The sequence below is a fragment of the Ursus arctos genome, unplaced genomic scaffold (genome assembly GCF_023065955.2).
Source record: "Ursus arctos isolate Adak ecotype North America unplaced genomic scaffold, UrsArc2.0 scaffold_12, whole genome shotgun sequence".
NCBI lineage: Eukaryota > Metazoa > Chordata > Mammalia > Carnivora > Ursidae > Ursus > Ursus arctos.
In genome coordinates, this window is record NW_026622786.1 from 54,890,402 (window position 1) to 54,915,804 (window position 25,403).

The 25,403-nt window shown below is 39.6% G+C and overlaps 1 long non-coding RNA gene across 1 annotated transcript in view; it reads right to left on the reverse strand.

The window, feature by feature from the left end:
* Positions 1-2,436: 2,436 nt before the first annotated feature.
* The window catches only part of LOC130543451 (uncharacterized), a 31,006-nt gene continuing 8,039 nt past the window's right edge, over positions 2,437-25,403 (reverse strand). Inside the window, exons 2-3 of the long non-coding RNA XR_008958814.1 lie at positions 19,464-19,552; positions 2,437-2,531 (exon numbers count right to left, since the gene is read on the reverse strand). This is a non-coding gene — a long non-coding RNA (uncharacterized LOC130543451). The remainder of the gene's footprint in view (positions 2,532-19,463; positions 19,553-25,403) is intronic.

A 25,403-nucleotide genomic window follows, 5' to 3' on the forward strand; every position in this document is an offset into this window, starting at 1 on the left:
CTAATTCATCTTCAAACATTCCTCCAGAATTATAAATTTCCTCTCATAATGTTCAAATACATCAGGTTTAAAAAAAAAACTTTATGTCATGGCAACAACCCTTGTGAAGCCTTCTGCTCTCCAGCCCCAACATGAATAGATTGTTCCCTAGCAATATTATCCAAATATGGCTCTGGGATCTCCATGCCTATCCTGAGGATTCTCTTCTCCTCCCTGTGTTGGATCTCCTGTTTTCTAGGTGCCGTATCTTTCTTCCTTATTTTGCTCCCTTGCTTTGTGGAGCACATTCTCCAGTGTACATGTTAGATACAATCTTTAAGAAAATAAACATCTACAAAAGTCTTTATTCTATCCTCACACTCAAATGAAAGTTTGGCTGAGTATAGAATTCTAGGTTGAAACTATTTTCCTTGGAATTCTGACATTGGAAGAAGACATTGATTCGTTGTCTTATTGTATGAAGCATTACTGTAAAGAGGCAATTCTTTCTAAATCTAGCCCTGTTTGTGGCCTCCACTTCCTCTTTGGAAATGTTTAGGAACTTCTTTTTGTCCCTCATAAATAAAAATTCACATGAGACACCTTGGTATGGGTCTTTATAAATCTCTTGTGCTAAGCATTTAATGAGCTCTGCTACTTTGGAAGCTCATGTCTTTCAATTGTGGGAATTGCTCTGGAATCACTACTTTGATAATCTCCCCTCTATTTTCTCTATTCTTCCTTTCTGAAACTTTTATTATTCAGATGCTGAACTGTCTTTAATTTTCTTCTCTTCTCTATTTTCCATTTCTTTTTTTATTTTTTGGTTCCACTTTCTCAGAGATTTCCTTCAATTTTATCTTCCGATTCCTGAGCTTTTGGGATTCCCCACCATGAATTAGTTTGTTGTTATTACCTTTCCCTCTGCAAATTCAGATTTTAGCTTTCTTTAGACTGGAATATTCATTCTCACTTATTCATCTACTTTCATACTTCAAATTTTGTTATATTTTCTCCTTTACCACTCTCTTGGCTCTACTTGGTTTATGGGAATTTCAAGAGAAACCTGTGGTGAACACATGTGTTCAATCTACCATGTATAATAAGGACCCTTGTTTCTTGCTCAGTAAAATAACCATGCTTCTTCTTAAGGCAACGTGGCCAGCTCTGAGTTACAGGGAAAAGATCAAGCACAAGAAAGTATAGAAAAGAAAAAACAGAGATATGAATATTTAAAGGTATTACCTTATAACATTTCTACAAATGCTGGAGCTAGCTTATACTAGCTCAAGAGAATAGATGGTTTTATTTTCAGAAATTTTGTAAGCCAGTTGTTAAACACCATTATTAAAAATTAAAATAAAAAAATTCATAATACTTATAATAACTTACAACTTATAATAAAATAAATAAAAAATGAAGATAATAAAATACTCAAAACTTATAACTTCCTATTTTAGTGAATTTTACTACTATTTATGTTTTTGAAGTTATTTACCTCTATCCTATCTATATGGTGGAAATAATATATAATTTCTTTCCAACTCCATATTTAGGAAAATCATATTAGTAGCTTAAAAGTGGCCATACTGGCAGTATTTTTATCATGGAAATAAGAAGATGCTACAATAAGGGTTAATATTGTTCTTTTCCTTATCTAGACTTAAGAAAGTGATAAAGAGTGGGTGCCAGGGCGGCTCAGCCATTCAAGCATCCAAATCTTTGTTTCAACTCAGGTCATGATCTCCAGGTCGTGAGGTTCAGACTGGCATCAGGCTCTGCACTGGGCATGGAGCCTGCTTAGGATTCTCTCTCTCTCTTCCTCTCCCTCTCAGTCGCTTTCTCTCTTCCAAGAAAGAAAGAAAGAAAGAAAGAAAGAAAAAATATTAATAATACAAATTAAAATCGGGTGCCCGGGTGGCTCTGTTGGTTAAGCGTCTGTGTCTGCCATCAGTCCTGAGATCAGGACATGAGTTGGGCTCCCTGCACAGCACGGAATCTGCTCTTCCCTCTCCTTCTCCCCCTGCCCCGCTTGTGCTCTGCTCATTCTCACTAACTCTTTCTCTCAAATAAATAAATAAAATCTTTAAAAAAATACAAATTAAAATTAAAAGTGTGTTTTGTCTGTAGCAAATTCAGGACCAAAGAATTCTTTCAATATTTGAAAACTATTATCTCATTCAAGAAGAAATCATTCAGGGGCGCCTGGGTGGCTCAATCGTTAACCATCTGCCTTCCGCTCAGGGCGTGATCTCGGAGTTCTGGGATCGAGCCCCACATCAGGCTCCTCCGCTGGAAGCCTGCTTCTTCCTCTCCCACTCCCTCTGCTTGTATTCCTTCTCTCGCTGGCTGTCTCTCTCTCTGTCAAATGAATAAATAAAATCTTAAAAAAAAAAAAAAGAAGAAATCATTCAGTCATTGAGAAACAGGTGAAGTTCTGACATTCTTCTTCCTTGTTTCACTTCATCTTAGTCTTTAACTTAAAATATCAGCCAACATTCAGGTGGAATCGCACTCATTTCAACCATAAGTCTGCCATGGATTTACGAGTTCTGCAAAAATCAACAAAATCATTTAGTGAGAACCGACTGGCTATAATGACTTCATAATAAAGTGTACATTGTTATTTATAAATTCTGGCTACACATTCTTTGTCTTAATAAAATTTAAGACACACACACTTTTTTGATTTATTTTGTAGAGAGCTAGTTCTTAAACATGTATTAATACATCACTGTCTATAACTTTCCCTGTATTATAAATTCCATTAGTGCAATAACTTTTTGTTTGATTCCCCAGGCCTTGTAAGGTTCCTATTACCTACTAGGTACTCCATAAACATTTATTGAATGAGTGAATGAAAACTGAAGAATCTTGCTTTATTCATTTTTATATCCAAGAACTAGCACACTGCCTGACACAGATCAAGTCCTGAAAAAAAAAATGTTTGCTGACCTGAACTGAACTTGAATCATATTCTCCTAATTCTGAAAACAATCCCATGGCAATCAAACATATCAAGAAAAAGAGTGAGAGGGTTTATTTTTTCAGGCACAAGGCTTGTTTTCATAGTTGCTTTGTAAGTTAAGTCACTGGCAGCAGTAAGTCCAGGATGAAAGCCAGATCTCCTGATTCCCAAAACAGTGCCCTATTCATTAGGTTCCCTGTTTCTCAGGGGCACCAGTATTTTCTGACACTAATGTTGGGCAGGAGAGCTGATTACTTGCTTTGTGGCTACAAGATTTTTACTTAAGATAAACGACAATAAACAGAGTCAGGAGGAATCAGATAAAGATGTCTACCATTTAATGAGTACACACTATGCTCACTATAAAACTCTGCTTTAAATCTAGTAGCTAGTTTCTCTCAAAAACACTCTAAGGTAGGAGCTATCCTTACATTACAGATGAAGACACTGAGTTTCAGAGAGGTTTGTGAACTTGCCTAAAGCTCACAACTGCTTAGCAGAAATACTGGGATTCAAACAGTTTCGTCTCTTTCTTTTTCTCTTTTTTAAGATTTATTTATTTATTTTAGAAAGAGGAGGGAAGGGACAGAGGGAGAGAGAGTCTTAAACAGAGCGTGGAACCCAACACGGGTTTCAGTCTCATGACCCCGAGATCACTACCTGAGCCGAAACCACAAGTCTGACCCTTAACCTACTGAGCCACACAGATGCCCCCAAAACAATTGTGTCTTAAGACAAATTCCAATATATTTTAATTGGACAATGTTTCTTAACCATCAACTGCTTGTACACCATTGTTCAGGTACCACTTCCAGGATTCGCATGCCAATCATGTTATTATTTATTTCATATTTTTCTTGGAGCCTTTTTGTTTAGCCTATCTGAAATAATAATATCCATGAAATGATGGTTAATATGTTGTCATGTTTTCTAATACATATTAACAGGAATACATAATTATTAAAATAAAAAATTTGCAGCCTTACTACCTTCGATGACCTTGGGTACTGTCAGACACATACACTTCTCTGAGGCAAACATTGCTTACAATGCTGTAGATTTAACTTGTACTTGAGTAGGAGTGAGGGTGATGGTCATATTTTTTGGTTTGCTTTCTGTTTCCATCTTGAAATAAAAAGAAAGAAATCAATCTGTTTTACTGGAAGGGGAGGGGGGACCCTGACTCATACTTCCTTGAGCAATTTCCCATTGCACAAAACAAGCTATACAAAAGCTTATTCCAGGGTCACTGAAACCTTCCAGGCAACTGAATTAGAATTAAACTTGGCAAAGATTACTAAATGCCACCAGTGTTAGACAACTGAAGGTTTCTGCAGCAAAAACAGAATTCAAGAAAAATAAAACCAAATTGTTGGAAAGCACCTACAGTGACAGTCACACAGAATTCAAAAATCTAAGAAAAGCTTCTTGGCATTTTGCTGCCCCAGCTGGAGTTGATAGAATTGTTTCTATTCTTTCCTGTAAGTAAGTTGGAGGAGGAAGTGGTTGGATTGTCTTTCTTGGCTTTTGAGTGGGAGGAATAATACAGCATTATCAGAGATAATGGCAAAAGTAAAAAGGGGGGAAAATATTTGAACTGCTGAAAAACTAAATTCATATCTCTGTGGAAGAACCCAGATTTGGCGGAGTAGATCATTTGTAATGTTGTCCAATGCCTTTCAAAGAAAAAAAAATTAAAGGAGCATTAGAAACTAGAGCAGCCAAGACCATTGTGTTAAATAGTACAGATCTTTTTTTAAAGTTTGTGAAATATAAATGTTGGTTCACTCTTAATCCATCTCTTTTATGGTGCCTGCAAGTCCCTCCACAGTATGGTTTTTACCACATATTCAATCTTCTCCTTACCTCAAACATATTTGGGTCCTATACCTAAACCCAGGCCCTGGGTCACTGACATGAGGGTTTCAGCTACCTCCGGACCTTAAGTAGACCAGAACTTACACATCGTAGTACTGTGTCCTTTTTATTTCTTTTTTTTTTCTCCTTTTTTCCCCCTTTTTATTCTTAAAAAGAAAATCCCCTGTAGAATTTAGAGCTAGGAAGAGTGCTGTTTTGTTTTGTTTTGTTTTGTTTTGTTTTGTTTTGTTTTGAGGAAACAGAATCTTTCATGATGATGAGAACTTCACGATTAAGTGTTTTCATCTTGCCCTGATGGTGTGGCTAGTAACCTAAATGACAAATTACATAATTAAATAATTATTTAAATTAAATAATTTCCAGTTGCTATAGAATCTTCACGAAAAAATGAGACATTACTTTTCCTCCCTTTCTGGGGAAAAGTCTGTGGGTAGGAGGGGAGAGGGTAGCCAGGACTTTGTGTTCTATTTGGTATGGTCCAGGCTTCCTTCACCTAGTTAAGAAAACATTGTTTTTGGACATTTGTTGGATTGGCCTAGAAGAGGAAAACTTCCGGTATTAAAAGAGAAGGGGCTGGAGCAAAGATAGATTATATCCCGAGTAGGCGGTTAGGCTGTGCTAGGTCATCTAGCTATGGGGCTCCTCATTCTGCTTCCTTACGGTGGCCTGGACGTGGCAGGAATGTTGTTGAACATGGCTTTCTGTGTACCTAGGGACTGAGCACTAAGCTGTAATCTTCCCTGTAGTGAAAATTCCAGTTGCCAAATTTGGCAGAGGGAGTAGATGTTATCTTCAGCAGAGGCAGCCACCTTTGAATAGAGTGTAAAGATGGACAATGCATGTTTCAGAAGCAAATCAATGGATTGAGGACTCCCTATACATATCTTCTCCACCCTGGTTTTCCTAAGTTACATAAGCCTTGGGTTCTTTTATAAAGAATGAGATAGGGTCCTCTAAAAGATAACCATGATTGAATTACCAACCCTGATAGCTAAGAGCCCAAAGGATTTAATTTAATTGAGAAAAATAATGAAATGTGATATTTCTTACACTGTCATTTTATAAGTTATTTATTGCTGTGTAACAATATTACCACAAACTGAGTGGCTTAAAATATCGCTCCTTTGTTAAAGGCTTAAAATGTTATTTATTTATAGGGGGGCCTGGGTGGCTCAGTTAGTTGTCTGACTCTGGATTTCAGCTTGGGTCATGATTTCAGGGTCGTGAGATCAAGCCTTAAGATTCTTTCTCTGCCCCTCCCCCTGCTCTCTCTCTCTCTCTCAAGCTCTCAATAAGTAAGTAAGTAAGTAAATGAATAAATAAATAAATAAATAAATAAATAAATAAATAAATAAAATCTTTAAAAAACACATTATTCATTTATGAGGTCGTATTTTCTCTTGGTCATGAATCTGGGATGGCTTCGCTCAGTCCCCTGCTTCAGGGTCTCTCACAAGACTGCAATCAGGTATTAGCTAGGGCTGGGCTGGGCTCTCATCTGGGGTTTGAATGGGGAAGGAACTTCTTCCAAGTTCACATCATTGTTAGCAGCATTCAACACCTTGTAGTCTTTTGGACTGAGGGCCTCAGTCCCTGTGCTGTTGAGGAGAAGCTGTCCTCAGTTCTTTGACACATGGGCCTTTCCATAAGGTTACTTACTTCATCAAAGCCAGAGAGTCCATAGAGAAAATCTGCTAGCAAGATCAAAGTTACAGTCTTCTGTAGTGCAATGACAGAGGTTACCTTCCATCACCTTTGACATGTTCTATTGATTAGAAGCAAGACACAGGTCCTGCCTACACTCAAGGAGAAGGATTTACACAAAGGAATGAATACCAGGAAGTGAGGATAATTTGGGGCCATCTTTGTGTCTATAACACAAATTACAGAACAATTTTAGACCTGTTAACACTAAGATGTTGATGGAGAAGTATGTTATTTAAACACAGTAATTTACATTTACCTCAATGGTTGTCATATTAGCATTCTTCTTTTTCTTAGTCTTTATTTTCTTCTTTTATTTATAATACACTATGTTCCTTTTAAAAACTTTCTCAAATACTTTGTGGAAAGGGATGTATATGAATAAACATACTTAACATACTAATATAGACTAAATCTTCATGTACCTCCCCAAAATGCATACATTGAAACCTAATTACAAATGAGATAGTATTTGGAGGTTGGGCTTTTGGAAGTGTTAGGTCATAAGGGCAGAGCCTTCAGGAATGGGATTAGTGCCCTTATAAAAGACACTCCAGCATCTTCCTCACCTCTTCTGCATGTGAGAATTCAGGGAGAAGATGGCCATCTATGAACCAGGAAATAGCTCTCATCAGACACTGAATCTGCCAATGCCTTGACTTTGGACTTCCCAGCCTTAAGAACTTTGATACATAAGTGTTTGTTGTTTGAGCCACTCATTCTATGGTATTTTTGTTATAGCAGCACAAATGGACTAGGACACATTTTAATATAGAACTAATCACTTTATTAAAGGGGAAGATAGGTCCTAAAATATATGTAATATTTACTAAAATGAGTAAAAATCTGCATAAAATAAATATGAAAAACTTTTCAACTTCATTCACAGTACGAGAAAGGCATATTAAAACTCACTGATACACAAATTTTTGTAGCTCGGATTGGCAAAAATTTGAACACTCTGTTAGTGAGGCTTGTGGGAGAAACAGATAAGAAACAAACTTATGTTACAATGTTAGATGTTGATAGATGCTAGAACAAAAATTAAAGTAGGACAAAGAATTAGAGCAACAGTGTTGCTATTTTCTATAGATTGGCCAAGATGGCCTATCTGAGAAGGAGACATTTGGGCAGAAACTGGAATGAAGTGAAGAAGTGGACCTTCTGGGATCTACAGAAAAAGCAATTGTAAAAGCTCAGAAATGGGAACAGCTTTGCAAAGTTTGAGGAACTGGAAGAAAGCCAGAGTTGCTGAAGCACAGTGAGCAAGGAGAAGAATGATGGGAAATGAAGTTGGAGAGACAGCCAGGGGTCAAACTGGGGAGAGGGCTCTGTAGACCATGATAAAAACTATATTTCATGCTATGAACTGAGGCCATTTGGGGGGTTTGAGAGCAGGAATCATAGATAATACAGGTATTATAGGACCGAAGTTTTAAAAGAATTACTGTGGTTGCTAAGGGGAGTGGATGATGGGGAGGAACCAGGCAACAGTGGAAACAGAAACCAATGAAAAGACTTGGTTCCTATTATGCATGTGAAACAGAACTCTTGATTCCCAAGCCCATCCTCCACTCTTAACAGACCATTCCCCATTCTTTCCCATCTCAGCAATGGCACTAGGATCCTCCAAGTTGATCACTTCTTTTCCCACATCTCTTACACCTACTTTGATCAGTAAGTTCCTCTAACCTTATCTAAAGAATGCCAACATCCATCCTCCCTTTCAATGTCCACTGTCATTCTTAGTCCCAGGTATTTTCATCTCACATCTGGACAGCTATATCCTCTCTGCCTTTGCTTACAACCTCTACAATCCATTCTTTACCTGCAGCCAGAATGATCTTTGGAAAATATAAATCAGATCATGACACTTGTCAGCTTGAAACTTTAAGGGTTTCATTTAGCATTTAGAATAACATTGACACTTGGAGCACCTGGGTGGCTTAGTCAGTTGAGTGTCCAACTCTTGATTTCCCCTGAGGTCATGATCTCAGGTTCATGGGATTGAGCCCCATGTTGGAATCCTTCCTCAGCATGGAGTCTGCTTGAGTTTCTCTCTCTCCCACTGCCCCTCCCCCTGTGCTCTAAATAAATAAATAAATAAAATCTTAAAAAAAAAAAAAAGCAACATCGACACTCCCTATCAGTCTTTTCATAAACTGGCTTAAGACTACATCTTTAGGGGCGCCTAGGTGGCGCAGTCGTTAAGCGTCTGCCTTTGGCTCAGGGCGTGATCCCAGCATTCTGGGATCGAGCCCCACATCAGGCTCCTCTGCTGGGAGCCTGCTTCTTCCTCTCCCACTCCCCCTGCTTGTGTTCCCTCTCTCACTGGCTCTCTCTCTCTGTCAAATAAATAAAATCTTAAAAGAAAAAAAAGACTACATCTTTAATTCATTCCATGCATGTGGTAGGGAGAATTTTGGCCCCCATGATCTCCATCCCCTGTATTATTCCTGTGATTATGTTATGTTACATGGCAAAGGGGAGATTACCTGAGCCTGTACAAGTGGAGGCAGAAGGAGAAGTCAGAGAACTTCAGTACAGAAGAAAGACTTGACTCACCTTTGCTGGCTTTGAAGATGGAGGAAGAGGCCATGAGCCAAGGAGTACAGGCAAGCTCTAGAAGCTGAGAGTATCCCCAGCCAACAGCTACCGAGGTGATGGGAACCCCAGTCTTAAAACCACCGGGAACCGAACTCTGCCAATAACCTGAATGGGTCTGTAAGTGAATTCTCCTCCAGAGCCTCCATGTAAATGAGTTTTGTCTGTCTGGGGCATCTGGCTGGTTCAGTCGGTAGAGCATGTGACTCTTGATCTCAGGGTCGTGAGTTCAAGCCCCACATTGGGCATAGAGCTTACTTAAAAAAAATAATAATAAAAAAATAAAAAACAAGAGTCCTGTTTGGCCAACACCTTGACTTCGGCCTTGTGAGACTCTAAGCAGAGAATGGAGCTGAGCCCACCCAGGCTTCTGACTGACAGGACTGTGAGCTAATAAATGGGCATTGACTTTGTTGCAATTTCTTGCACAGCAGTAGAAAACTAATAGAGTTCATCTTTCTCTCTTGCTCACAGGCCACATTTCTCTCCTTCAAATATGCTAAGCTTCTGCTGTAGGATCTTTACGTTTAGATTTCCCTCCTCCTGAAATGCTCTAATTATGACAAGCTCCTGCTCATACTTTGGGTGGCAGCTTAATCACCACAATCTCAGTAAATCCTTCACTGACTATCTTAAGCCCCACTCTCCCCATTTATTGTCATATATCACTATCTTCTTCATGGCACTGGTAGGTAGCTCTTAGTATCTACTTCCTCTGGGGCACACACAGTTCTAAGCACTTCACCTGGATTCATTCATTTATTTAATTCATTCATTCATTTAATCTCCCCAGTGTAGAGGCTGCTTTTAGGCAAACAGGCTTGAGCAATGGAATGTAGAAAGGGCCCACAGTGACCATCTGGCTGAATACAAACAGGCCCATCTGGCGACCCATCTCAAAATATCCACAGGCCCTAATTGACCAATGGGCTACTTACAGCTAGGCACAGTTACCAAAAAAGGGAAGATTCCAAATGTCGTGGTACCTCCTTATCGTCCCTCTTTTAGAAATAGCCCCCACCCACTGCCTTGTAGCAGACAGCCTCTCCTCTACTGTCCTGCCTGCCACTCCCTTGTGGTGTGTTCAATAGCTTCTATCTCCTTTGTTCTGCCTCAGGTGAATTCTTTCACCTCCTGCGCCACCGGTTTGCATCCGATCATCGCCCCACATTAGCCGGGCCCCCATCCAATCAAGAGACACCCCATTTAGACACCACACCCAATAACCCCTTGAAGTTATGAAGTCGGTACTATTACTATCCCCATTTACAGATGAGGAAATGGAGGGGTACCTGGGTGGCTCAGTCTGTTAAACATCTGCCTTGGGCTTAGGGTCCTGGAATCGAGCCCCCACTTTGCTTCTTCCTCTGCCTGCCGCTCCCCCTGCTTGTGTGTAATCTCATTCTCTCTCTCTCTCTGTCAAATAAATAAATAGAATCTTAAAACAAACAAACAAAAAACAAATGAGAAAATGGAAACACAGAGACTGAGTAATTTGCAAAGACCACATAGCTAGTATAGCAGAACAAGTATTTGAACCCAGGCACACTAACTCCAGAGTCCACACGCTTAAAACTGTATTTCCTCTATAGTATTTATCACATTCTAAAATCATCTGTTTTTTTTGTTTGTTTGTTTATTTGTTTTTAGAGGGAAGGAGCAGGGAGCAGAGCGAGAGGGGGAGAGAGAATCTTAAGCAGCCTCCACGCCGAGCATGGAGCCCAAAACAGGGCTTGATATCACAACCCTAAGATCAGGACCTGAGCCAAAACCAAGAGTCAGGTGCTTAACCTACTGAGCCACCCAGGTGCCCCTCATCTCATTTTTTATTTACTTATTTATTGTTTTTCTCTCCTTCTACACCTGGCATGTAAGCATCTCCAAAGTAGGGATCTTATTTGTCCCGTTCACATAGTAGCAGCTGAAGGGAGGCAGAGTATGCCACCCCAGAATAAGACACTTATTTTAAACTGAAGGCAATGGAGAAGAAGCAGATACAAGAAAAACTCTTTGCCCTCCCCTTTTTTGCCTAAAAGCAGGACCCAAATTTGTAAAGGTATTTCCCTTCCTATCTCTGCCAGGCAGGTCAAAAGTTAATCAAGGGAGAATACTCTAGACCCTTATTAGCCCCAAGGAATCTACATAACAAACTTTAGTAACTAGCCCTTACCTTCCATTATTTCCCCCAAGTTCATCTTCCCACAGTCTGCCACCTAATAGAAATTCAAAGCCCTTTTCCTTTGCCTTGTCACTTCTCTAAAAATTAATGTTTTGTTAAGATGCTATATAAGCCCAAATTCTAACCTTCCCTTTAAACTGCTCATCTCAGAGTGTTCCCATGTGTGTGCCTAATGCCTGTGTTAATAGGCATTTTCTGCTTTTCTCTTGTTAATTGTCTTTTGTCATTCTAATTTATAGAGCCCCAGCCTATGAACCTAGAGGGAAAAAGAGTTTTTTCCTCCCCGCCTCACTGCTCAGCAAATATTTTGGAAAATGAATGAGTCATTACTCCCATTTTTCAGATGAGGAGAGTGATACCAGAGAAGTAATTTATGCAAAGTGACACAGTTAGTATGCAATAGGGCCAAGATTCATACTCAGATCCACCTAATCTCAATCCTGTGCCCCTAGCTCCTATTGCCTTCTTCATTAAAAATAATAATACTAGTAATAATAATCAGTTGCCACTTTCTTAATATATAATATTGTCTCAGAGTATGAATATAGTTTTCTTCCACTAACAAAGTGATCCATCCTAAATGGTTTCCTGGAAAATATTGTGACGTTGCAAAGCTCATCCTTACTGGCACCTCACTTCATTTTCTGCTTCCCTGTTTTTCTTCTGGGGGGCCTTCTCTGGCACTTCTGTCTGAGGCATATCCTGGGTCAGAGAAGTTGTTTGTTCAAGTGCCCCCCAACAGCCTCCGCCTACTGTCCCCCACGCACCAACTTCTTTGTCTCTGAGGGGTTAACATTTTCCTGCCCACAAAATGTAATAACTATTTTCCTTTCCCCTTCTTCCCACGCTAGTTTCTCCCTGGTCTCTATAAGTGGCCCTTCCCACCTCCGAATATCCAAATTACAGTGTATTTTAGAAAAAACTCTCTTCCCCCCTGAAATCTTCCCTTCCTGATGGCAGACCTCTGACAGCTATATTCACATTTTACTATAGATAATTATCACTGTGAGAGGTCTCACAGCTGACCCCATTGACTCAAAACAACACATTGAAGCCAAGATTCTGACCTGCAAACCATTTCCTCAATAGCCTGACATGAAACAAAGACAATCACACTGAGGCATTTGACCCAGGCTGCACGAGTCCATGGAAGTTAATTGTTTGGTTATTTCCTGTACTTGAGGCACAAATGCTTCCTTTTCCAACAATAGACTCAGTACAGCCTCAGTCAATGCAATGAAATTAGAGACTAAAAGGGCAGCCTATATTCAGATGACACTCGGTGGTGATTTAGGCTATGAGGTTTGCAGGATTGAAAGGTCCTTCACAAAGGAATACAGGCCCTCCCTGTGCGAGGATTCTTGATTATGGTTCTAAGTATTTCTGGAGGGGCTGTGGCCCTCCTATCAAGGTCTCCTTGATTTTATTGCATTCCCCTGGAGTTCAGAGCCTCTTTCTTACAAAAGGAAAAAAAAGTGAATGTGGGTAGTATGTAAACATAAGCATAGGTGACCCTTCATGAATTTGATTTTGACTACCCAAATATCTTTGTTCAGCCTTTACCTACCTAAGATGCTCTTTTTGACCAAACTTTATTCAGATTCCTCCAAACTCTCTTCTCAACCAGGCTTTGACCTTGGGCTTCAGTTCCAATTTTTGTTGGGTTCACATGGCCCAGTTGTAGCAAGAACCCTTCTGTGCCAGGGTAGAGGGAATCCCTCACCTTAGATATCTGATCACCCTCGATATCTGGTCAAGTTCGCCATTCCCCACCATCTCCCAAGTGATACCTGATGATTCTGGCCTACTTTCAGCAAGAATCCTATTAGATCACTTTAGCAAGATTATTCCACTTTTTTAGTAATTTTCCATCCACTGACTGACATCCTCACCCACCCACCCCATCCTTGGCTACAAATCCCCACTTTTCTTTATATTCTAAATTGAACCCAATTCTATACTGAGGTCTCTTTTCTCCTATTGTTAATAGTTCCTGAATAAGATCTGTTTTCACCATTTTATTTTATTTTCATTTTTATTTTTTTAAAGATTTTATTTCTTCATTTGAGAGAGCAAGAGAGGGAGAGAGCACAAGCAAGAGGAGAGGCAGAGGGAGAGGGAGAAGCAGAGTCCCCACTGAGCGGGGAGCCTGACATGGGGCTCCATCCCAGACCCAGAGATCACGACCTGAGCCGAGGGCAGATGCTCAACCATCTGAGCCACCCAGGTGCCCCTGTTTTCACCATTTTAACTACTTACTGTCCAGCTCTCGTTTTTGATTGACACACTCCTGTAGTGATACTGTGTGTCTCACACTGACTTATTTGTTAATTACTTCTCAGAACATTTCTTGCTTTTCCACATCTCCCTGCCTCTCCACCAGCCTGGGAATATCGTTTTTTCACTTCTTTGCCAGGTTAATTCCTAGTCACTCTTCAAGACCAAGTTTTCATCATTAATTAGCCAAGTCTCCTCCTTTCCATTCTTAAAATCACTACCACAGCTCAGGGCCTCAAAATTTCTTGGCTGGATGACTGCCAACAATCTACATTCTCCAGGTCTCCAGCGTTGAACCCCTTCACATCAATCTTCTATCCACCAGCCAGAGTTTATTTAAAATACAAATGCGATCAGCTTATCTCTTACTTGAATTCTTTTTTTTAATTGAAAAATGATTCTTATTCTATCTTTAATGAGCAAGGTATGTGCTGAGAAATACCAATATCACAATTGGTTTAGAAAGCTGCAGACTTTCATCTTCTCCAATGTGCTCCATCCCCCCAGTCCAGAGAATCCCTGACTCCTCCAGCGCAGATCAGGCTCTTCTAAATTGGCATATCTCCTTCCTGGGTGCCACCTGTCCCTCTCCATGAGGAGGAAGAGGAGAAAGATAGGAAGGAGGAGAAGCAGCAGCAAAAGAGTACAAAGAAAGGAAAGAGGAGGAGGGGGAAACTATGTAGAGAGGAGAAAATGCTGGGGAGAGAATATATGCAAATACCCACTTGAAAAAGGAGCATCACACTTTTCCTTTTAACTACCTCTCTCTTCTTGGCTTTCCTCTCCCTCGAAAACATCTCTACAATACTGAGAATTTTCCCAATTGAAAAGTCTTCCAAAACAGAGTTCTTGGCAAATATGAAGGCTCTCCTATAAACACTAACTTCGATACGGACCATCCAAATAAATGTGAGATTTGGGGAAAGTATATTCATTTATCCAACAAATATTTATTGAGACCCTTTATGTGCCAGGCACTAAGCTTGGAAGCAGTGCTGAATAAGATAGATAAAGGCCTTTGGGAACTGTAATTAGCATTGAGCTCATCTATACCTTCACGTTTCATAATCTATTAAAATAAATGTCCTCTCTTGAAATCATAGCAGTGATAAAATATGAGATTAAAGTATCTATCCCAAGGTTACATCCAGGTAGGTGCTTAGTATAATTGCTTTGTAATGATAAAGTGATGGTACTATTAAAACTCTAAGTATAGGCAGGGTAATTTCTTGAACTTTATAAGACAAAGGAAAAAATAAATTTTTATCAAGAATATTAGAAAGAGCTATAAATCAAACAATTGGGACCTTCTAGATAGACAAATAGATGTATTTAACCTGTGAGTATGCTATCAGAGTTATTGAAGATACTTCTTTCCTGCTCCTGATGTTTCTTCCATTTGACAGGAGCCCGTTAGCGTATATATTAGTATAGTGCTTCTGATCTTCTGCCAACTCTGCACTCATTCCACCCTGGGGGTAATGTTTGAAAAAAGAAATTGGGCATGAACAGCTCAGATTCTTCTTGGAATACAGCTGAAGAGAGGAGTATGTATTATCTCTCTGCTCCTCCAGGGTCAGGCCCCGCCCATGCTAGGGGTAGATGAGGGGTCTCCCCAGTCCCTGCACTGCCTGCAACTGGGTAGGCAGGTCTGAAAAAAATCTGGACTCAGTATTAGGAAGCCGACTTGCTCAGACATCAGTCCTCCACCTAACCTTGATCTGTAATAAGGGTGATTTTCTATGCAAACAAACTTTTTAGTGTATAGCAGGTTGGACTCTCCTTTCTGTCTGTTGGCACTCTCATGGTTTATACCGTTCCTAAACAAAACCTATCCAATAGCAGCAACTCAAATAAAACTAGAATTAAAGAATGAAACCAAAACAATTCTTTTGTGTTGATAAATGGGAAACAATGTGTTTTTGCAAAGCACTAATGAGCAGTTTATATAAATATTTATATATATTGTCTATCCAGACAACCGAGGATTCTTTAATAACTGAATTGTTTGAGTTCTGGCACTAACATAATAAAATCAAGTGTTTTTTTTTAACTCTTAATCAATATTGCCTAAATAAAATGCTCTTTCATATTGGCTCTTAGGGACTCAGGCTTTTCAGACAGCTGTGTCTCTAGCTTTTGTGCAAAATTGAATTCTTTACTTCCTCCGTAAATCTCTTCTTTTGTGTTCTTACTCAGTAAATATTATTCACCATCATCCACCCAGGTACCCAAGTCAGAAACCTGGGTATTATTTCTAGCATCGTCCTGTCCCTCACCTTCCATAGCCAATCTGAGTCAACTCTACCACCTAATTACCTCTCAAACTGGTACACTTCTTTTCATTTTCACTGCCACTACCTTAGTTCAGGTCCTTTTCTTTTTTACTGAAATGTATTTGACGTATAACATTGTATAAATTCAAGAGATATAACATGTTCCTTTAATACATTTATATATTGTAATATGATTGCCATTGTAGCAATAATTAGCACCTCTATCATGTTACATAATTATCTTTTGTTTTTAGTAGCTGGAATAATGAAGTTCTAGTCTTTTAGCAAGTTTGATGATTATAAAACAAGATTATTATCAATATTCACTGTACTGTGCATCATATCTCTGGGGCTATTTTACTACTTATTGTACTCTTTTTTTTTTTTTTTAAAGATTTTATTTATTTATGTGACAGAGAGACAGCCAGCGAGAGAGGGAACACAGCAGGGGAGTGGGAGAGGAAGAAGCAGGCTCCCAGAGGAGGAGCCCGATGTGGGACTCGATCCCGGAACGCCGGGATCACGCCCCGAGCCGAAGGCAGACGCTTAACGACTGCGCTACCCAGGCGCCCCCTACTTATTGTACTCTTAAACAACAAATAATTATGTACCCTTAAACAACCTCTGTCCTGTCCCCTCACCCCCATCACCTGGTAATCATTTTATTCTCTGTTTTTACAAGTTCAACTTTCTAAAATTCCATATATAAGTGATACCATAGAGTACTCATCTTTCTCTGACTTATTTCACTTAGCATAAAGTGCTCAAATTCTAGCCATGTTGTTCCAAATGGCAGAATGTCCTTCTTTTCCATGGTTGAATAATACTTCATTGTAAATGTTACTGCATTTTCTTTATCTATTCATCTACCAATGGACACCTAGGTTGTTTCCATATCTTGGCTACTGTAAATAATGCTGGAATGAACATGGTGGTGCAGACATCTCCTCAAGTAAGTGTTTTCATTTTCTCCAGATGAATACCCAGAAGTGAAATTGCTGGATCACATGGTAGCTCTATTTTTAATTTTTTGAGGAACCTCCATAGTGTTTTTCATAGCGGCTGCACCAATTTACATTCCCACCAACAGTACACAAGGGTTCCCCTTTCTCCAAATCCTTGCCAACACTTGTTATCTCTTGTCTTCTTGATTATAGCCATTCTAATAGATGTGAGGTGATATCTCAATGTGGTTTTAATTTGCACTTGCCTGATAATTAGTGATGTTGAGTGTCTTTTCATGTACTTGTTGGCCATTTGGATGACTTCTTTGGAAAAAAGTCCATTTACTTCTTCTACCCATTTTTTAAATTGGATTGTCTTTTTGTTACTGAGTTGTGTGAGTTCTTTATATATTTTGAACATTAACCCCTTATCCAATATATGGTTTCCACAAATTTTCTCATGTTCTGTAGGTTGCCTTTTCATTTTGTTAATTGTTTCTTTTGCTATACAAAAGCTTTTAAGCCTGATATAGTCCCATTTGTTGATTTTTGCTTTTGTTTTTGTGCTTTTGTTGTCATATCCAAAAAATAATTGCTGGGGTGCCTGGGTGGCTCAGTCGGTTGGGCATCTACCTTTGGCTCAGGTTGTGATCTCAGAGTCCTGGGATTAAGCAACCCGTAGGGCTCACTGCAGGGAGCCTGCTTCTCCCTTTCCCACTCCCCCTCCTTCTGCTCTCTCTCTGTCAAATAAATAAATAAATAAATAAATAAATAAATCTTTAGAAAAAATCATTGCCAAGACCAAGGTCAAGGAACTTCTTCCCTACATTTTCTTCTAAGAGTTTTATAGTATCTGGTTTTATGTTTAAGTCCTTGATCCACTTCAGTTTAATTTTTTTGGGTGGTGTGAGATAGGGTTCCAATTTCATTGCTGTATATACGTTTTTCTAGTTTTCTCAGTACCATTTGTTGAAGCCACTATCCTTTCCTCATTGGCTACCTTGTCAAGTACTAATTGACCATATAAATGAAGGTTTAATTCTGGGCTCTCTATTCTGTTCCATTGGGCTATGTGTTTATTTTTGTGCTGATATCATACTGTTTTTATTACTATAGCTTCATAGTAGAGTTTGAAACCAAGAAGTGTGGTGTCTTTACCTTTGTTCTTTTTCTTCAGGATTTCTTTGGCTATTGTGGGTCTTTTGTGGTTCCATACACATTTTAGGATTTTTTTTTCATTTCTATGAGGAATGCTGTTGGTATTTTGATGGGAATTTTATTGAATCTATAGATGGCTTTGGGTCCTTTATATTTTGTACTTAGATAATAAAAACTGTGTTTTGTTTCCCTGAAATTTTATTTTCCCCTTTATTTAGGGTAATATACCCCTGTTGAGGTGCCAGGGTGGCTTAGTTGGTTAAGCATTTGACTCTTGATCTCAGCTCAGATCTTGATCTCAGGGTTGTGAGCTCAAGCCCTGTGTTAGGCTCCATGCTAAGCATGAAGCCTATTTAAAAATAAAATAAATAAGTAAAATAAACCTCTGTTTTTTAATTGGACACATGGCCTCACAGAATAAAAACTACATTTTGTAGCTATCTTTGCACTAGGCAATGGTCATGTGTCTAAATTCTGGCTAATGGGATAGGATCTGAAATGTTAGGTCATAAACTTAAAGGGAAATACATCCCCTTCTTCATTTTTCTGTATCTCAGGCTGTAATGCCTCTGTGGTAATGGTGAACCATCTTGGAACATACAGATGAGGACAACACCTGAGAATCCATGGCCTGGAACTGCTGCTCTACAGCTCTGCATTGCTTCTGCCCCGACTAAGGGAGGAAAAACTTTTATCTCATGTATACCACTTCTTTGGCGGGTTGGGCTTCTGTTGTAGTAACCAGATCTATGGAGTAATACCTATAGCGTAACACAACAACCTTTGATTAGTCTTCTCATTCTCACTTTTAACTTCTTTTCAATCTGTTTTCTACATTAAAGTCAGAGTAATCATAGAATTCAAATTTGATCCACTCATTCCCCGCCATCCTCCACTTCCCATGCCATTTCTTTCAGGGTGTACTTTATGTTCCTCAGTCTGACGTATCAACCCCTTCATAAACTGGCCTCTGCTTTATCTCTCCAGTCTTACTTCTTATCATTCCCGACCTCGTATGCCAAGCTCGATTCACATAGAACCATTTGCAGTCTCACAGAATAAGCCAAAGCTCTATCTGTACATACTGTTTATTCTACCTGGAATGCTCGTTCTCCACACTCACTAGTTTCTCTGTCTGGCTCATTTCTACTTGTCCGTTAGGATTCTGGTCACCTCTTCTTGGAAGCTTTTCTTGCCCACCTGAGAACTGGTTAGAGTCCTTTCTTACGTATTCCCGAAGTACTCTGTGCATACTTTTGTCAAAGAATTTCCTGTTTACTTGTCTAGTTCCCTCCCCACCTCTCCCTTATCAACTTCCTGGAGAGCAAGGATTATTTTCTCATTCATAGTGTATCACTATGTCCCGGCATAAACCTTGGCACAGAGTAGCACATAAAAGATATATATTCAGTGAGTGAATAAGTCGATGAATGAATGGATACCATGGAGTCATGAAAGTAACATTTGAATGGAATATAGAGACCTGCGTTTTGTACCTGGTTCTGCCAATTCTTGGATGGTTTTAATTGAAATCATTTCATTCCACTTCAACTGAGCCAGATAAATTCTCAGGTTTCTTCCAGGTCTGCAATTTACAAATAGATTTTAGAGGGAAAAGTAACAGTATGCAAACCTACAGAGCTGACAACCATTAGGGGTTGCCTAAGTAATTCTTGTACTAAAAAATGTACTTTAAAGAAACATGCCAAATAGAAGCAAACTTCTATAGCCATATTTAAGTTCTTTCTACTTATAGCTTTTAAACTATGTTTGTACAATCATTTTCATGAAATCTTTCAGAAATATCTACCATAATCTCTGAGAAGCAGAGAATATTAAATACAGTGACAGTAGGTAAGTTTTTAGTGCCAGCAGAAGAAAGAGAAGCAGAGTCAGAATCTGATTCAGAATTGTCTTCATAAAATATCCTACCTACTGTAAAACAAACTGGTGATATTATACAGTTAAACCAGTAAAGAAAGCAATGAACTTTAAAACAAATTGCGGATAGATGAAAACAGCAAATACCAGAGTAAGGTATGAGATAACATTCTATTTTCGAATCGCGTAATTATGGGTTCTGGCAGCATTCTTAAGGGGTAATCATCTACTCTTCCCCTACCATTAAGCAAGGCTACTCCTAGTAGTCCCCAGACAGAGCAAGTTATGCAATTCTTTAAAATGTTTGGAAAAAGAATATTCTACAACTTTTGCATACTTGTCCCAGTGCCATATGATACTGTTAACAGAGGATTTTTATTTACCTTAACACTCATCTAGTTTCATCATTTTTATTTTATATCTGAGGAAAAAGAGGCCCCAGATGGTGGTGATTTGGACAAAGTCACATAGTAAAATTACGGCAGAGCCAGCATTAAACTGTCTTTCTGATTTCCAGCCCCCTACTCCAACTGTATCAGGAGGGACTGTGACTTTCAACACCTTTCCCATTTCACTCTCTGTGTCTCTTGGTAAATTTTTAATATGGTCCCTGGCGCCCCAGCCAAGGCCTTATCTCTTAGTTCACAGATTGAACCAATCTCCTAGCTGTGGTAGGCAGAATTCTAAGATGGCCTCCCAAATCCCTGCCCCGGGTGTACGTGTTCTGTATAAGCCCTCCTCAAGTGTGTGGGCAGGACCCATGCATATAAAGTAGTTGCTACCTTGACAGGTTACATTATATGACAAATGTATGATAATGGTCACCTTCGGTTATGTAGTGATAGAAAACAAATATACCAGAATCACATGGCTATATTTAGTAAGAAAATGGAATGCTACCAGAATGTTGCTGACTCAGTTTCCCTGAGTTTTACTTCTAAAATGCTACATGGCTTTCCATCCTTCTCCTTCCTCCTGAGGTAGCAGATTCTCTCAATGTTATTAAAAGTGTCTCTTTCATATTACCCAATTTTCTTTCTCCTTAGTCATTCCCCACAACCTGCAAACGTGTAGGGTTTCCTACACAGCATAACCTTTCTTTTCTTTTTAAAGACTTTATTTTTAAATAATCTCTATACCCAACATGGGGCTTGAACTTATAACCCCAAGATCAAGAGTCACATGCTCCACTGAAGCCAGCCAGGCGCCCCACAGCATAACCTTTCCATGACTTCAACTCTTTTTAACTTTGGTGCTTCTCCTTCCTTTCTGTCAGACCTGCTTGTTCCAGATCTACCCTACTGTTCCTAAAGAACGCTGGGCTCAGCTGGGCCCAGATCCAGAATAAATAATGCTCAGCAGGTTTCAGGTCCTAGCTCAGTGAAGTGAAATAAGAACGACACAGTAGGGCACAATAGATGATGGTTCTGAGCTGGCCCTTGTTCCTACATTGCCTCTACTTTCTTTTTTTAACGTGGCTGCTTAGGCTTTCCAGTCGAGCTACATGATAGATTCATTCTCTGATCTTTCAACTCTTTCTTTTTTCTCTAATCAGTGGGTTGTCTTCTCCTGTCTGAAATCATGCTAATTTGAGACTTTTTTTCTTTTCTTTTTTCCAACTTAAAAAGAATGATGCAATGAACCCCATGTCCCCATCACCCAGATTCAACAATCATCAACATAAGCCCATGTTGGATTATGATTTTGTGTATGTGTGTTGTACGTAAGATTAAATGTACTATCTAAATCATTTTTTAAAAGATTTTATTTATTTATTTATTTGGGAGAGAGAGAGAGCGAGCAAGTGAAAGCATGGGTGGTGGGGGGCAGAGAGAAAAGGAGAAGCAGACTCCTCACCAAACAGGGAGGCTGACGTGGAGCTCGATCCTAGGACCCTGAGATCATGACCTGAGCTGAAGGCAGACACTTCACTGACTGAGTCACCCAGGTAACCCCATCTTAACCATTTTTAAGTGTGAAGTTCAACAGTGTTAAATATATTCATATTGTTGTGCAACAGATCTCTGGAACTTTTTCATCTTTTAATACTGAAACTCTATGCTCAGTAAATATTAAACATGTTGACTTTTTAAAAGATTTCATTTATTTATTTACGAAAGAACACATGTTGGTGAGTGGGGAGAGGGGCTTAGGAGGAGGGAGAGGGAGAGAATTTCAAGCAGACTCTGTGCTGAGTGCAGAGACCGACACAGGGCTCCATTCCATGACCCTGAGATCATGACCTGAGCTGAAATCAAGAGTTGGACCCTTAATCTACTGAGTCACTTGGGCGCCCCTAATCATGTTTAATTATTTTTATTTATTTATTTATTTGTTTGCTTGTTTATTTATTTTTAAAGATTTTATTTATTTATTTGTCAGAAAGAGAGAGCACAAGCAGGGGGGGTGGCAGACAGAGGGAGAAGCAGACTCCCCACTGAGAAAGGAGCCCAATATGGGACTCAGTCCCAGGACCCTGGGATCAAGAGCTGAGCCGAAGGCAGATTAAACACCAATGGAGCCACCCAGGCAGCCCTTGAATTGTTATTAATGCTTTTAAAGATTTTATTTATTTACCAGAGCAAGAGAGCACAAGTAGGGGGAGTGGCAGGCAGAGGGAGAAGCAGGCTTCCTGCTGAGCAAGGAGCCCCATGTGGGACTCAATCCCAGGACCCTGGGATCATGACCTGAGCTGAAGGCAGATTAAACACTGACTAAGCCACTCAGACGTCGTTTGAATTATTTTTAAAGCAAATCCCAGACCTTATATAATTTCATTCATAAACACTCCGGTGTGTATTTTCAAGGAATAAAGGACTCCCTCTCCCTCTTTCTCTTTTTTTACAACCACAAAACCCTTATCACACTTAAATCAAGGCTTCAACAGGTAACAGATGACACATTCACAATAAGATAACTTTAGGAGGGTTTATTTAAAGGTTGTGTGTATAGGGGAACCACAGGTATAGTGTACTAACCTAAAGTAAGTGACTAAGTTGGTACTTCCTACAGTGCCATATGGATAAGGGGAGGGAGTGGTTACCAGAATCTAGAATCAAGAAATGGGCAGAAGACATGAACAGGGATTTCTCCAAAGAAGACATACAAATGGCCAACAAACTCATGAAAAAATGTTCAACATCACTCAGCGTCAGGGAAATACAAATCAAAACCACAATGAGACATGACTAAAATTAACAACTTAGGAAACAACTTAAGTTGGAGAGGATGTGGAGAAAGGGGGACCCTCTTACACTATTGGTGGGAATGCAAACTGGTGCAGCCACTCTGGAAAACAGCAGGGTGACTCCTCAAAAAGTTTCAAATAGAGCTACCTTATTACCCACCAATTGCACCACTAGATATTTATCCGAAGGATACAAACATAGTGATTCGAAGGGGCACATACACCCCAATATTTATAGCAGCAATGTCCACCATAACCAAACTATAGAAAGAGCCCAGATGTCCAACGACAGATGAATGGATAAAGAAGAGGTGGTATGTGTATATATATATATATATACACACACACACACACACACACACACACACACACACACAATGGAATATTACTCAACCATCAAAAAGAATGAAATCTTGCCATTTGCCACAAAGTGGATGAAACTAGTGGGTATTACGCTAAGTGAAATAAGTCAGTCAGAGAAAGACAAATACAATATGATTTCACTCATATGTGGAATTAAGAAACAAAACAGATGAACATAGGGAAAGAGAAAAAAAAATAAAGTAAGAGGAAAACAGAGAGGGTATAGGGAAACCACAGGTACAGTGCACTCATATAAACCATAGGAGACACTTAACTATAGGAAACAAATTGAGGGTTGCTGGAGGGGAGGTGGGTGAAAAGTTGGGGTAACTGGGTGATGGACATTAAGGCGAGCACTTGAAGAAATGCGCACTGGGTGTTGTATGCAAATGATGAATCACTGAATTCTACCTCTGAAACTAATAATACAGTATATGTTAATTAAATTGAATTTAAATTAAAAAAATTTTTAGAAAGAGTCTACGGAGTTGGCTGCTCTGAGAGAAACAAATAACTTTGTCCAAGAGACACAGTAAGCAAAAGGTGACCTTGCAGGGAAGGAGGCTGGGGAATAATACCCTGATATTACTCTCCTCCCTCCCTAATGCTCTTACCACTATTTTTCACTGGCCAAGTCCATCTAATAGTTAAAGGCAGGGAGGCCTGCTAATATAGTTCATACAGGGCCAGCCTTCCAGAGCAGAGAGCAGGATAGAGAGTGGATCTAGAAGAACAAATGGAAAATGTCCAGAAAATAATAATTCTTAATGTCATTTAAAACCCAGTCAAGGGGGCACCTGGGTGGCGCAGTCGTTAAGCGTCTGCCTTTGGCTCAGGGCGTGATGCCAGCGTTCTGGGATCAAGCCCCACATCAGGCTCCTCTGCTGGGAGCCTGCTTCTTCCTCTCCCACTCCCCCTGCTTGTGTTCCCTCTCTCGCTGGCTGTCTCTGTCAAATAAATAAATAAATAAAACCTTTAAATAAATAAATAAATAAATAAATAAATAAATAAATAAAACCCAGTCAAGGATCAGAATTTGCTGTCTCACAATGTCTTTTATAGTTAGTTTTTTTTTCTTTAATCCCCAAAACTTCACATATTGTATTTGGGTTGGAATGTGTGATGGTTAATTTTATGTGTCAATTTCACTGGGCCAGATGGTGCCCAGAATAGTTGATCAAACACTGTTCTGGGTGTTTCTGGATGAGTTTAATATTTATTTTTTTCCAAAGATTTTATTTACTTATTTGAGAGAGAGCCAGTGAGAGAGAGCATGAGCAGGGCACAGGGGCAGAAGGAGAGTGAGAAGCAGGCTCACTGCTGAGCAAAGAGCCTGATGTGGGGCTCAGTCCCAGGACCCTGAGATCATGACCTGAGCCAAAGGCGGATGCTTAATCGGCTGAGCCACCCAGGCACCCCAATATTTAAATTAATAGACTGAGTGAAGCAGATTGCCCTCCATAACATGGGTGGGCCTCATCCATTGGTGGGCCTGAATCGAACAAAAAGTCTGACCTGTCTCTGAATAAGAGGGAATTCCTCCTGTTGAACGGCCTTTGACCTGGGATATAAGTTTTTTCCTACCTTCAGATGACTCAAATTGAAATATTGGCTCTTTTGAACCTTGAGTCTCCTGGCCTTCAGTCCGGAGCTATACCATCAGCTTTCTTGGTTCGGAGGCCTTCTCACCTAGACTGGAACTACGTCATTGGCTCTCCTGAGTCTCCAGCTTGCCAACTGCAGATCTTGAGACTTGTCAGTCTCTACAGTTGTGTGAACCAATTCCCTATAATACATCTCTCTCCCCCACACCCTCTAGCTGCCCTCCCCCCTTCTCCTATTCTGTTTTTCTGGAGAACTCTGACTAATATATTATGCTTCTTAAGTCTGTTTTATTCCATTTTTAAAAAAGTTTATTTATTTGAGTAATCTCTACATGCAACATGGGACTTGAACCCATGACCCTGAGATCAAAAGCCTCGTGCTCTTCTGACTGAGCCAGCCT